Below are 13,875 nucleotides of genomic sequence, written 5' to 3' on the forward strand. Positions count from 1 at the left end.
TTTTGTAGATCTTTGTCTTGTTGCTTTGTTAGGGCTTTGTTTGTTTGTGTTAATCTTGCTGGTCTTTTGCTTGTATATTGTGGTTTCCCACTTTGTGTTGCATGGGTTTTGTTTTTGTGCGTCCATGTGTTTCTTGCGCCCTTTCAACATTATTATTATTGTTGTTGTTGTTTTACATGCTTGTTTTCTGAAGACGGGGGTTGGGGGGTGGGCATTGAGTTGGATGAGTGGGGAGCTGAAGAAGATCTGGGAAGAGGTGGGGGAGGGGATATATGGTCAGAATATACTGTATGGCTTATCGATAATATTTTTTAAAAAGAAAAATCACCTCCCAGCTACCCGATGGGGAAGTCAAATCCACCTGGCAAAAGTCAAGTGTTTTGGATCGTCTTGGGGGGTCAGTGCGGCCAAGAACAATTCAGGCAAAGAAAGCACTTGTCTTGGCTTGGATTCCCCTGAAGATACACCCTGGGCTCTCGGGAGGTTTACTGAGAGTATCTTTAAGGGACAGCGTGGTAAGGTGAGGAGGCAGTGAGGCAGGTGAGCAGCCCGCCCAGCCTTGTCCAGCGTCAAGGACTTTTTTTTTTGCCTCTGCAGAGAGTGTGGATGACCTTGACAGAGATGTAGGTCTGACGTTTGTTTGACTTGTGGCTGATGAGCGGTTCCCAGAGTGGTGGGCGGAAATGTACCTCCGTCCTGCGGGAGTTCCGGTGACATCCGCTGCAGCATCTTCGGAAGCAGGAAATCATCAGACATAGCTTGGGAATCGTGGGGGTTTGCTGCTAAAGTAGCGTACTGTCAGGAACGTCAAACCATGCTGGATGGGGGAGTGGACGGGTCTACACTTGCTGGTGGTACAAGCCCATAGCGCCTGTGACTGGGTGTAGGAGCCCGAGGTGGTGTAGCATTGGAAGTGGGTGCTCTGCTGGGTCAGCTAGGCTTGCGAGTGTGACCTCCACACACCAGAGAACTAGAGAGGAATAAAAAGCCACAGATGAGGGACTGAGGATAGCCGCCAATCATGTATCTGATGGATACAGGTCTCCCTCATCCTCTCAAATCCCTCTGACTCAAATGCGATTTACATAGGGGCCTTTGTGAACAGGAGACCCCTCTATGGGGCTGCCTCTGCTTCCTTCCCACCCCTCCTGAGCATGCGCAGACAACGGACGCACATGGGGACATCACTGTTTCGCCGTGCCCTTAATTGCACAGATCTCCTGCTCGAGGTTCTGACTAATGGTAAGTTATTTGTTCAGAAAGATTTTACGACTCCCATAAAACGTCAATTACAGTTTTAAAAATAACGTGTAGATTTTCTGTAACCTGATGCTGCCATCTTGGTCCCCAGGGGGAATATTAAATTCAAGTAGCAATAACTAATCATTTAAGCGATACATAAATAACCCCGGGATGGAGCGCTGTTAAGAGTTAATAGTCTCCCACACACTCCATAGAGGTTGAGGCTCCACTCAATTAACATGACCCCGGGAGGGGGGGTGCAGGGGCCAAACTGCACCCAGTCGTTTTGTTGAAGGTATTCAACCCCGCACACATTCACTTCCTTCTTTATGTCGGCTCTTTTCAGCAGGGAAGCTCTCTGCAGTCCCTGGTCTGGAGAACAATCACGGTACAGTCTCGGAGGACAGAAAGAAAACTGGGGTCATAAATATGTTAAATGGGTGCGTGGGTTTAAGTGGCTTTGTAAACGAAACACGGAGGAAACCTCAGACTAATTAATGAATATCTGGCAGCAAGAAAGCCTGGAGTTGGGGGGACTGCCTCTTTGCGGGGTGAGGACACAATCAATGGCTAGATAATTCTTTCTCCCCCCCAGGAAGAGTGCTTACGTATTTTGAAAACATTTTTCAAGATCTCAAGCACAGCGGCTTGATGGAAAAATACCCGATGAGATTGAGCAAAAACATTTAAAGAGCAAAAGACTGCCCTTTAAAATGGTGGTTTCTCTAACTGGGTCTCCAAAGAAGGAGTCTGTGCATTTTAAAAGTACTACTATCATTGTATTTGGAGTAGGGAAAGCACAATCGTTTGAAATTGTTGAATTATAGCCTCTGGTTGGATTCACAGAGCATTACAATGTAGGGATGCTTTCCTGGTATGTGACCACTGATAAGCACTGATATCCACTTGGATAGATAAAAAGATAGATTATGTGTTATGGCTTTCCCGTGTGTTCTAAAATGTTCCTGTCTCTATTTGGGGAACACGATATTCTTAAAGCACTTTTTAAATTAGCATATGTATTTATTTGGGAAGGTAGAGGCTGCTCACATGTGTCAAGAAGCCCATTGTGAACCCCTCTGCGCTTTCTTGATCCTGCTCTGGGAGGGAAGCCAATGAAGCGAGCATTTGACTGAGTCTTGAAGATGCTGTTCTGTAAGAGCTAACTGGAGACCAAGGACCAAACACACCACAGTGGAGAAGCTGGACAGGGATGTGTGGAGGAGAGTGAGGGAGAGATGAGGGGGAAAGAAGAAGGGGATGGAGGGGGGGGGAAGAGGAAGGGGATGGAGAGGGGGAGAAAGGGGAAAGAAAAGATGAAGGGAGGGATGGAGGGGGAGAGGAAGGAAGGAATGGAGAAGAGGAAGGGAGGAGGGAAGGAAAGAGGGAGACAAGGAGGAAGAGAGTGAGGGAGGGGAGACTCTGTGGAAGAATGGATAAAATACACAATGCCACTGGATGGGGGTGGGGGACACAAAAGCCCAAAGTAATAGAAAAACAGCAAACAACACTTCTGCTCCTAGTTTGTCCCCAATGTCCTTGTTTAAGTAATAAATAGTTGAGCCCATTCAATGTTAAAATACTAAGCGAGCTGTCTAAGCCTCTTGTGTTGAGCTGTTTCAGTGGCTTTAGCGCCAATGATTATAAAAACAAACAAACAAAATCCCTTCTAAGTCCTCTCCACACTGACTCTGCCAAACCCATTTTATTGGTATTGCATATTAAGCTAAGGACTCACCAAGTTACAATCCTTAAAACACAATTCACAAGTGACATTAATTCTGCAAGTTTCTCCCAATACTGTAGAAAAGAAAGAGAATTAGGTTTTTTTTTTTTAAACAGAGAATCCAGGGGTAAACTTAATAGCGCTTTTTAAATCCCCCCCCCTTGGAGATAGTATCTCTATGTATCCCTGGCTGGCTTGGAACTCACTATGTAGACCAGGCTGGCCTTGAACTTACAAAATCCACCTGCCTCTGCCTTCCAGGTGCTGGGATTAAACATGCATGTTATCACTACTCTTTTTTTTAATTTAAAAAATTATCTACTTGCTTATTTATTATAAAAATTTTGTTCAATGTGGGTGAGGGATTTACATGCATGTGGGCCCCACGTGGAGGACGGAGGGCAGCTCGTTCTCTTCTTCCATCATGTGACTTCTTGGGAGGGACTCTGGCTTAGCGGTGAACACCTTTACCCACTAACCATTACCCATTGGCCTTAATGGCTCTTAGAGTCTAAGACTTGGACAGTTAAGGAGTAGATGCTCGGGTCAAGTCTAATAAAATCAAAGCTAAGAGTTGAGCACAAGGAGAAGTCAGTGGGACTGTGGGCGAGGAGCAGGGCAGCAGTCTTAATAAGAGGAATTGCACCGGGAGGAAGAGGGAGGCTCGCACTCTCATGGTCCCAGGGGCGGCCTTTCGGGGCCGCTTGCGTCAGCTTCCGTCTCCACGTGCGGCCAAAGGACTTCCGTTCTACTCCTACTACACTAGGCTGTTATTCTCTGAACACCTTGTGGCTCTCACGGAAGACTCTGGTGAGCAATGGGTAGAAAAGGATCAGGAACCAGTGGATAGTGGGGGCTGAGGACAAGAGAAGAGGGATAACTAGAACATGGATGTGAGGGAGTTTCCTGAAGAGATGGAAATATTATAAAAGCCGACTTGTGACAATGGCTGTACAATGGCTGTACAACAAAAATCCTTGACTTATATACAGTTATTGTATATAAAATTTACCCAAATGTTATAAACATGCCTACCAGACCAAGGTAATAATAGAAGGCCATCATAAGTTATGTGTTTTTTTTTATTCAAACACACATTGCGCACCCTACACCCCAGTAAATATTTAAGAGTACCCTTCAACCCTACAGGGTTACAGCCACCTCCCATATTTTGTTAGGCATGAGACTTGTTAGCTCTAGTTTTCATTTCTTAGTCTTAGTAAAGAAACACTACAGGGACTATTTCATGACTTGGAGAAGAAAAATAGTGATGTAGTTGCCTGGTAACTAGAAATCATTAGCAAATTTCCTGCAGGGGCTTCGGTGGGCAGCTGTGGGGTCCGTGGCAGCCTAGAGGGATGCCCAGCTCCACGGGCCAACCTCCATTTGGATTCCGTGGTCACTACCGTGGCAGCGAGCTGGGAGTCTTGTTGCCAGAATTTGCCCAGAAGAAGCTTAGAAAAGAATTCTTCAGCAATCTTGCATGTTGGTTAGATTTTTAAAACAAGCCACAGTGTGGTCCAAAGAAAATAGGATCAATTCAGCTGATGGACTGAAGTCTTGTACCCTCTGTACTGTGGTCAAAACCTCACAATTCAGCACTTGAATAAATTCCTAAGACTTTCTGTTGGCCAATATTAACTTCCCCAACTTTTTATAGTGTCTGAAGCTGCAGGTTGGGATAAAGGGTCAGGACTTGACAAATCTCTCCTCTCCCTTTCCCCTCCCTTTCCTCTCCCCACTTCCCTCTCTCCCTTTTCTGCCTCTCTCCCTCTCTCCCTCTCCCCCTCCTTCCTCCCCTATCTCCCTTTCCTTCATTCTCCCTCCCCTCCCTCCCAGACTCTCTTTCTCTCCCCTCACCCTCTCCCTTTCCTCTCCTCCCTCTCCCTCTTTCCTCCCCCTTTCTCCCCTCTCTCCCTTATCTGTCCCTCTCCCTCCTCCTCTCTCTCTCCCTTTCCTCTCCTCCCTCTTTCCCTCCTTCTCCCTCCCCTCCCTCCCAGTCTCTCTTCCTCTCCCCCTCCCCCTCTCCCTTTCCTCTCCCTCTTCCCTCCCTCTTTCTCCCCTCTCTCCCTTATCTGTTCCCCCCTCTCCTCCTCCACCTCTCTCTCTTTCCTCTCCTTCCTCTTTCCCTCTTTCTCCCTCCCCTCCCTTCTACCCTCTCTTCCTCTCCCCATCTCCTCCCTCTCTCTCCTTCTCCCTCCTCTCCCTTCCACCATCTCTCCCTCTTCCCCTCCCTCTCCCTTCCCCCACGCCCCCTCTCCCTTTTCTCTTCTCTCTCACCATCAGTCCTGTTCTTCTCCCGGCCTAAACACAGGGCCCAGCATTCTCCTAAATATATATCACGGACACTACTAAATTCAATCATTGAAATCCTGTGAGCATAAGCCTTGCCTTAAAGGCTAGCCCAGCTGTAAACAGGACATTATCCAACTGGGGAAAGCCTTGACTCAGTGCAGGGGTATTATGGTGCTGCTTGAAGGGGCATTGGCTCCACTGGCTTTCTTCAGCCAGATCCAGTTTATGAGGAAGTAAAAGGAAGATGGCTTCTAGTATACTGCCATTTTCTTTCTGAATTGTGAGAGATTAGATGCACTATTTCCAGATTCTCTGTTCTTGCTCAAACACATAGAGCTACACTTTGGTCTCTGGCCGTAAATGGAAAGTCATCTGACTGTGTTCTGAGCCTGCAGTATAAACAGATATTACGGAGACATTCTCCAGAGAGGACCACATAAATCCCTGACAGGACCATCACTGACGTCCATTTTCATGCTAAGAGTTAGAAGAGCCTGGATCCCCGAGTCACATTTCGGGGGAGAGTCTTACTGCATTAGCCCCGGACAGATGGAAAAAGAGCCTCTTGGAACACATGAAGCCAGGGGGAGTCAAAGGCAATTTGTCATTTTGGTGAACAGAACATTTCCTTTTTAGAGGAGGTCTGGGAAAACCTGTGTATGCTTGTAGGCACCTCATATTCTAAAGGAATTAGTAATTATAGATCCCTGAGAAATCACACACTTTCAATAAATGAAGCTTTGTCGTGTGCTGCACCGTTGTGGAATGCTCACAACAAAACCTGCCAGGGGTCTCCTCCTTGGTACAGAATCACAAATGTAGGTGCATGTGGTCCGTACCTAGACTGCATGCCCTCCTCTCTGTCTGTGCTTGGCTGGGATACCACCAAGGAGCTAAGGAGGAGTCAGTTACCTGATGACTTTCTTGCAGCTATACTTTGATTTAATATTTACTTGGTGTCCATGACCAGTCTTCATTCTTAGGCTAATGCTAATTATTATTTCTTTGTTAGACTCCCATAAAAAAAGAGTTTATGCAATGTCTGCCCCATAGGAAAGGCACATAGATAGAAATTTGGATTCTTAGGATACAGTATATCTCCTGGTAAGTCATGGAACTGCTCAGAATTTTCCCTGAAAAGATAAAATAAAATTACTGCATGCTTTTAAATAATATTAGCCTGGTTTCATCACAGTTCCTTTCTCAACTTGTGTTATACGCATGAACAAAAAACCTCTCTTATTATGGAAAAAATTAAAGTGTTCGTTATCATTGGCACGAGAGAAAAATGTTAGAGAAAAAAATGAAGGGAGACTTGGAGATGCTGGGGCATTTCCAGACTTACCTTCTAGAGCAAGAGTGCCACTGTCATCCAATAACCTAGAACCACCCTCATCAATCATCCAGAACTACCCTCACCCAATAACCTAGAGCCACCCTCCTCAATAACCCAGAGTTGCCTCATCCAATCACCCAGAACCATTCTCAATCAATAACCTAGAACCACCCTCATCAATCACCCAGAAAAGCCCTCATCAATCACCCAGAAACACCCTCATCAATCATCCAGAGCTACCCTCATCCAACCATCTAGAGCTGCCTCATCAATCACCCAGAGGTGCCTCATCTAATCATCCAGAACCATTCTCATCCAATAACCTAGAACCATAACCTAGAACCACCCTCATCAATCACCCAGAACTACCCCCATCCAATCACCCAGAACTACCCCCATCCAATCATCCAGAGCTGCCTCATCAATCACCCAGAGGTGCCTCGTCCAACCTCCTAGTCAAGCCTTCTTGGTTCCGCACAGTGTGAGCAGCACATCTCAAAGCTCTTTTGATTCTCTTGTGTTCCGCCAAGCTACTAAGTACAGCCTACACGTGCAGCCCCTGAATGACTCTCCACTGTGTGATTCTGTCCCTCAAGGGACCTTTGGTCTGGAAACCAGGGCTGGCTTAATGCAGGTCACTGCGCCCTGGCACACGGTCCTGGGCTTGGTTTAGTGCTCTGCTGTCTCTTTATACGTTGTCCCCCAACTTGAACTTAGCCATGTGCACATAGCAAAGAAGAAGCTTGATAGGTGGGCAGCCATTCCTTCCCCCTTCGTGATGCCCCGTGACCATGCAACTCTAGTGGTCATGAATGAGCTGGACTTTGGCAAGATGTGACCAAGCACAGCTCACACATAACTGAGGGGCAGGCCTGCGTGGAGCCCCAGGATGCCACACTTTCTGCTGAACCAGAACTTTGAGCGCAGAAGGCTGACAATGTTGCTCTAAAAACTGTGAGCAGACACAAACCCTTTCCTGTCATTCCTTAGACAAGCAATCTTCCTGTCCCAGCCAGCCACCCTTGCCCCCGAAAATTTTGCCAGGGAGGAAATGGGGAAGGGGCAAACCATAGCTCTCTCCACACTGGCCCTCTTTACTCAGCAGTGAGCTGAAGGTAGAGTGTTCGAGAATGGCCATGCTTCCCGCGGGATTTAGGTGTCCTGGCACCGCCATAGCTCCATAGTCTCCAGAGTGGGGAGAGCTGTGGGGGAGCCGTGCACTGTGTACCAGGTGCAGCTAGGAGGCAAGCAGTAAGGCTGTAATAATGTCTTACCTGTAATTAGACTGATGTTGGGGGTGGGGGGGAGAGAGAGAAAGAGAAAGAGGGAAGGGAGGGAGGTAAAGAGAGGAGGGAGGGGGAGAGGGAGGAAGGAGGAGAGAGAGAGAGAGAGAGAGAGAGAGAGAGAGAGAGATTTCTATTCTGTGTCTTCCCATGATTTTGAACGGAAGCCTACATTTTATTTTGTAATAGGCCAAGCAACGTCATAAGCAGCCAGAATGGAAAGGTTTCTGGGACTCTCACATCTGGGCCATGCAGCTTGTATTGGCTTCAAGGGGGATCTTAAGGCCGTACACACAGAAGGGCACAGAGCTGCCCTCTACAGCAGAGTTATGCCTGGGCGAAGAGATCTGCGCCAGCCAGCAAGGCCGGTTTGCAGTGCTCACTATGGCCGGCTGTCTCCCTTTAACTCCTGCTGAGAGCACCCAGAGCGTCCTCCGCTACAAGAACAGAATTTAATAAACGTTGTCGATGATTACTCCTGCTGAAAGAAGAGGGGAACAGCCTTTCTGTGGTGCCCGTGCTGTCCCAGTCCTGACCACACCTTTGCAGTCAGCGTCTGGGCAACACGAAACACACAATCCACGCACATGACTCAACTGCTCGACAGAGCTGGTAACCGGGAGTGTCGGGAGGCAGAGGCTAGTGGAGGTCCATGAATATGAGGCCAGCCTGGTCTACTATGGTGGGGTTGGAGAGTGGAGGGAGAATAAAGAAAGTGGGAGTGAGGGAAAGGAAAGTGTCGACTGTTCCCTTGATTTCTGACGTGGCATTTCAGCCCTAGGTACTCTTCAATACCTAGTGGCCGCCATGATAAACAGTGATCCTGTGTCCTGTTTCAGACGGAGTTGCTCTGAAAGGTAGAGACTCATGCAGATCCCTATGCTGAAAAATGAAAAACTCAGGTTTGCATGCCTCTGAAACCTGTGGCACATACTTCTACCTTGAGGGTACAACTTGTTGGAACTCCCTTCTTCCAAGTTCATGAAGTGCCCTTGACTGGGAGTTCACGGGTCAAATGAAGATGCGGTTGGGAATCCAAAGCCAGTCCGCGGGGTGGGGGGTGGGGGTCTAACCTCCATGACACTGGGACCTGCTATAAGCAAGGGCACCTACACCCTGGAGGCTCTCCATGCTGGGGGATGGCACAGCAGTAGAGAGGAAGTGTCCCAGGCATGCGCACACAGTGCTTTTCCTAAGCCAACCGTCAGCTCGTGGCGGTGATGGAGACCTCCTTCATGGCCATCTGCGCCTGGTCCACTGAATGTGGAGGGCGGAAGTGAAGTAAAATGTGAAGAGGACCAGCAGACGTAAAAAAGCGGGTGGCGCCTCAACCCCCTTCGAAAGCGAGCGTGGCAGTCCCACTTGTTTTTAAAAAGCTAAAACAGTTCAGCAATAGAACGCGTTCCACAGCGGATCTCCAACACAGGAGAGCTTCTATTTACAAACCTGGACCAGGCATCCCTCCTGCCCCAGTAGTGTGCTGTGTGCATGCAAATGTGATGAGAAGGAGCCCGACTTCTCAGGCGTGGCTAGTTAGCTGGATGAAAAGCCTGAGCAAGTGCTCTCTCTCAAAACCATGTTCCTCCTCCTCCTCCTCTTATTGAGGTACAATTACTGAAATTGCATGCAAATTAGACATGCCTTACTGGAAGAAACCGGAGGAAAAGACACTAATAATTTTAGCAGGGCAGAAGGTTCAGATTCAGGGCAGACCCCCAGAGCTCCTTCATTTGAATAGCCCCTGCTGTGACTTTCCTACTCACACTGTGACTCCTTAATTTCTGCTAGGCTCCAGCCAGAACTCAGAGGTATGGACTCGGGAGGTGTGATGGTGAGTCTGCATTTTTCAGGTCCCTAAGGATGCCTGTCCGTGGGTTCAGAAGTTAGAAGAATCAGGAGCGCTGGCTTCCTCCCGTGGGCATTTTTGAACACCAGTTGGTTGAGACAGCCACGGCTGGATTTGCAATTTCATGCTTCAGAACCTCCTCGTTTGAGGCAGGGTCCCCTGCATTGCTGAAGAAGGCAGTGGGTCTTTGTCTGAGGTCACAGATTCCTGGCAACAGACCCTTCAGTTTGGGCTAGCTTGCTGCTGGAGACCTGCCAAGCCTCACACCAAGAAAATGATGGCATTTAATGGGGGTGGGGGGGTTGGGGAGGAATCTTGCTTTACATGAAAGAAACGGGGGGGGGTGATGAAAAAATTAATTCATGACTATGTAATAGGTGTAAAACACTTCAACTATGTGGAGGCTGTCGTTTGACAAAGTAGGAAAGAAAAAGAAAAGAAAGGGAAAGAAAAGAAAAAGCCATCTTCTTACTAGACCACAGTAAAGCTATCCTGACCACTCTGGGCTTTGGCAGCCGAAGGCAACATGGAAGCTAAAAAGCCATTGCAATAAAGCTCTGAGCTTTGCCCCATTAAAAATGTCAGAGTCATAAATCACAACTTTAATGGCCTAGGAGGGAGGAGATCAATAAGTTTGGAGAAGTCATCTATAGAGGAATCGTATGGTGTTATTTAACACAAGATCACGAAGGTGACTGACATCTCCCAGCAAGCCAGAGTCCAGAGTGAAGATCCAGATTAGAGCAAGAAGGTTGGATTAACTTTTAGGCAGGGAGTTTTGGAATAAGGGCTCCTAATTCTAAGCAAGAAGGCAATAATTGATCTTTTAAGTTGCACTTTTGTTTAAAAACAAGCAAGCCCATTTTGCAATTTTTTTGTTTGTTTTATTGGTTTTTTTTGGGGGGTGGGGTGGCTCTTCAAACTGCAGTTAAAAAAACTGCAGATTTCATCAGTTTTATTAGTTAGAGTCTTTAAATTTTAAATTTGAAGTCCTTAAATTTGGCAACTATTTAGTACGTGGAAACAACAGGAAGTCAAATTTAAACAAAAGGCTAAAACTGTCTGTTTAGAGCATGGATGTAAGAATAATGTACCAATAGGTCCATGGCTTCTGTCCCAGGATCAAACTGTCAAGCCCAAAGAAAAACGATCCCATAAAAGAAATAATCCAAGGCTTAGAATTATTCCTCGTAGCTTTTTCTTCTGTCTTCCTTACGTCTTTGTATCTCCGAATTACAGCTGTGGTCACAGACCTTCTCCCCGGGGGTGGGGGGAGCAAAATCCCACATTTTATAAGTTATTGATTTTAGCAGTAAGTTTCAAAATCGCCTTATTTAATGCGTTACACTTTACAATCACAAAAGATATAAACGGAGACACAGGGGTAGCCAGTAAAAGGTCTTTTGAGGTCTTGGTGGAACCGTTTAGCAAGGACTGAAGAGACCACTTCTGATGCTCATTCTAAAAGAAATATTTTAAGCAAACCATAAAAGTGGGCTTGACCCTTCTGTGAGCCTATCGTAAATCAACTGTTAAAGGAAGGGTAAAAACTGGGGAGGAGGTCAGAGGTGGCAGAGAGGCCACAGAGAAAGGACAGTGTGAGAAAGCAAGGCGAAAACCAGAGGGGCGATAAGGCATCTGGGGCTGAGGAACACAGTTCATTCCCAGCCTTCAGCTGTGTCACAAAGGAAAGGAAAGGCCAGAAGGAAACATCAAAACCCAAAGCGAAGGACAGATGCCAGGATAAAGCCCTTCACGGTAGCACCCAAAGGAAGTAAACACCAGCAAGTCCTCAGGAAAGCCCACAGTATCACAGGAAGCCCAGACATTAGCGTCCCTGTCTCATTGGAAGGCAGACTTCAAAATATTCAGGAGGGAAAGAAACACTTTCTGCTGGTGTGCTGTCTCACAGAGGACATTTGCACTACATTTTGTGATGGTTGGCATGTTTGTAATATCTTGCCAAGCTGTCCTATACACACAAGAAACACTTTGTTTCTCAAAGAGAAAAAAAAAGATACAATGATTGATAACAAAAATAAAACTTGTGTGTGTGTGTGTGAGTGTGAGTGTGAGTGTGAGTGTGTGTGTGTGTGTGTGTGTGTGTGTGTGTGTGTGTGTGTATTGCTAAGTGTTAGGTTGGACCAACCAACACACCTAACCATTGTGTCCTCTGAGTGGAAGCAGGTTTGAAGCCCAGGCAATTATCATGATTCGCATTTAAATGAAAGCTGGCTGGATTGATTTGTAACAACACAATTTATTTGGTAATAATGGCATTCCTTGAGTTGAACCAGCAAAACAAAGGATGATTTACTCCCTAATAACGGAGACAAATGGCCCTTCTGCTGGCTTCCTCCTTCCTCTCTGGGTGAAGGGCCAGGCTGCCTGCAGACTCCTCTCCCTCCCTCAGCAGGATGATTCTAGATTGACTTAACATACAAGAGTTTGTATGATGTTTTCAAGTCTGGAAGACCAGACAGTCCCCTGGGCCCGGTCCAAAGAAGTACCATTTCCTGGTGGCTGAGTGAAGAAAGAGGTTGAAGAGCTGGCTGCTCTGAGATATTGTCTAACTGTGGATATGAGCCTTATATGAAGACACACAGGCCAGTTGGAGTGACTGGTGGGCGGAAGGGACCAGTGACTCCTTCACGTAGTAGGCTGAAACCTATCGAGCCCTTGAAAAGGAGATTCTCAGGGGGGACATACAGCACAGGCAGTCACAGGGAGCCTCGCGGTAGTGCTCCTGGTGAAATCACAGGAGGCAAGATCATGCTACTAAGGAATTGGCGGAGAGTCAGGGACCCGAGAACAAAACTGCTGAGCCGGCCCCAGGTGACCACATCCCCCACTTCCCTGGCCAGCTTTACCCTGAGAATCAGCAGCCTCCTTTCTAACTGTGGGTCTCTCAGAGAGCCCAGAACTGTCAGAGCATTTGGCTTGCCTCTCTCCCGCATACCATTCTGCTTTTCAAGATCAATTGACATAATGAGAAGAGCTTAGATCAAAAGCCACCACTTGGGTAATTAAACCTCGAGACCTCATTTGCATGCGATTAAAACCTGATACAACCTATTAATGAGACTGAACAGCTGCCATTCAGTGCTTAGAAACAAGCCAGGAAGATCGGCTTTCTCCTGCCGCGCGGAAGTTGCTGTGGCCTGGGTGCGAGAGGTCTTCGCAGCCTATAAAGCCCAGGGTTCCGGAAACCCTGTATATCACCCTCGTGGCAGACCCAGGTCGCTACAAGGACGCCTGGAGGAGGCTGAAGAAAACACAGCAACGTTGGTAGTCTTTTGACTTTTGAGTAGTCTGGTAGTCACCCAAAGGGACATTGTGCGGGATGTGAGCAGCAGGATTGAGCGGTGAGGAGTTGAGGGCTGTGGCGTGGCAGAAGAGGAAACGGAGGAGGAACCGGAGCAAGGAGAAAACTAAATTGCAAAGTAGGGAAAGGGCTTATCCAGTTCCACTGCGGAGAACACTTCAGAAGAGAAGAAACAAAAAAAGCATCAGAAAAAAGAAAAAGAAGAAGGAAAGTGTCACAAAAAGGAGGGAAAAAGGAAAAAGAGGGAAAACATTGTTCCCCTAACCACCTGGAATTCGCCCCAAAGTAAAGGAATCTTCGTCCTTACTGGGGAAATTGAGGGTTTCTGTTTTTTAAATGATTTTTATCTTCCTTGGAATTTCTATATAATTAAGCTTCTTCCGTATAGACATTCTTCCCATGTCAGGACCCTCCTCCTCCCTCCTCCCATCTGTATTCAATCTGTCTTGTTACTGGACAGCCTTGTCTCAGGTATAGATATTTACACATGCAGAGTACACCCTTCTTGGTATTTGTGTCTCTGTGTGTGTGGCTGTGTCACTTGATAAGATGGCAGTCAAACAAGTAATCTATACGGCAGCTACTGAGTCCTGTCCACCTTCCAGGGATGAAGCTGAGTCCAGGGTAGTGATTTAAACGCTGTGTAACAGATAAAGAAAGTCAGGGGCTTCACTCCTCCTCTTAGATATCCAGGCTTGAAAACTTATTGAAGATCAAACTGTTTTACGTTTTTAAATGAATGGGATCTACAGGAAATTAACAGTCAAGGTCTCTGTAACAGTGTCATTGTTTACTGAAACGTGTGTTTCTAGAACCTGCTGG

At 47.0% G+C, this 13,875-nt stretch overlaps 2 long non-coding RNA genes across 2 annotated transcripts in view; one reads left to right on the forward strand and one right to left on the reverse strand.

Moving 5' to 3' along the window:
- Positions 1–8,094, reverse strand: LOC102553145 (uncharacterized). The gene is made up of 3 exons (XR_360692.5): positions 7,874–8,094; positions 2,981–3,042; positions 1–970 (listed from the first exon to the last, which is right to left on the reverse strand). It is a non-coding gene; the product is annotated as an uncharacterized LOC102553145 (long non-coding RNA).
- Positions 296–13,875, forward strand: part of LOC134482801 (uncharacterized) — a 25,612-nt gene continuing 12,032 nt past the window's right edge. The window contains exon 1 of the long non-coding RNA XR_010059346.1: positions 296–1,242. This is a non-coding gene — a long non-coding RNA (uncharacterized LOC134482801). The remainder of the gene's footprint in view (positions 1,243–13,875) is intronic.

Source organism: Rattus norvegicus, chromosome 17 (assembly GCF_036323735.1).
Source record: "Rattus norvegicus strain BN/NHsdMcwi chromosome 17, GRCr8, whole genome shotgun sequence".
NCBI classification, from domain to species: Eukaryota; Metazoa; Chordata; class Mammalia; order Rodentia; family Muridae; genus Rattus; species Rattus norvegicus.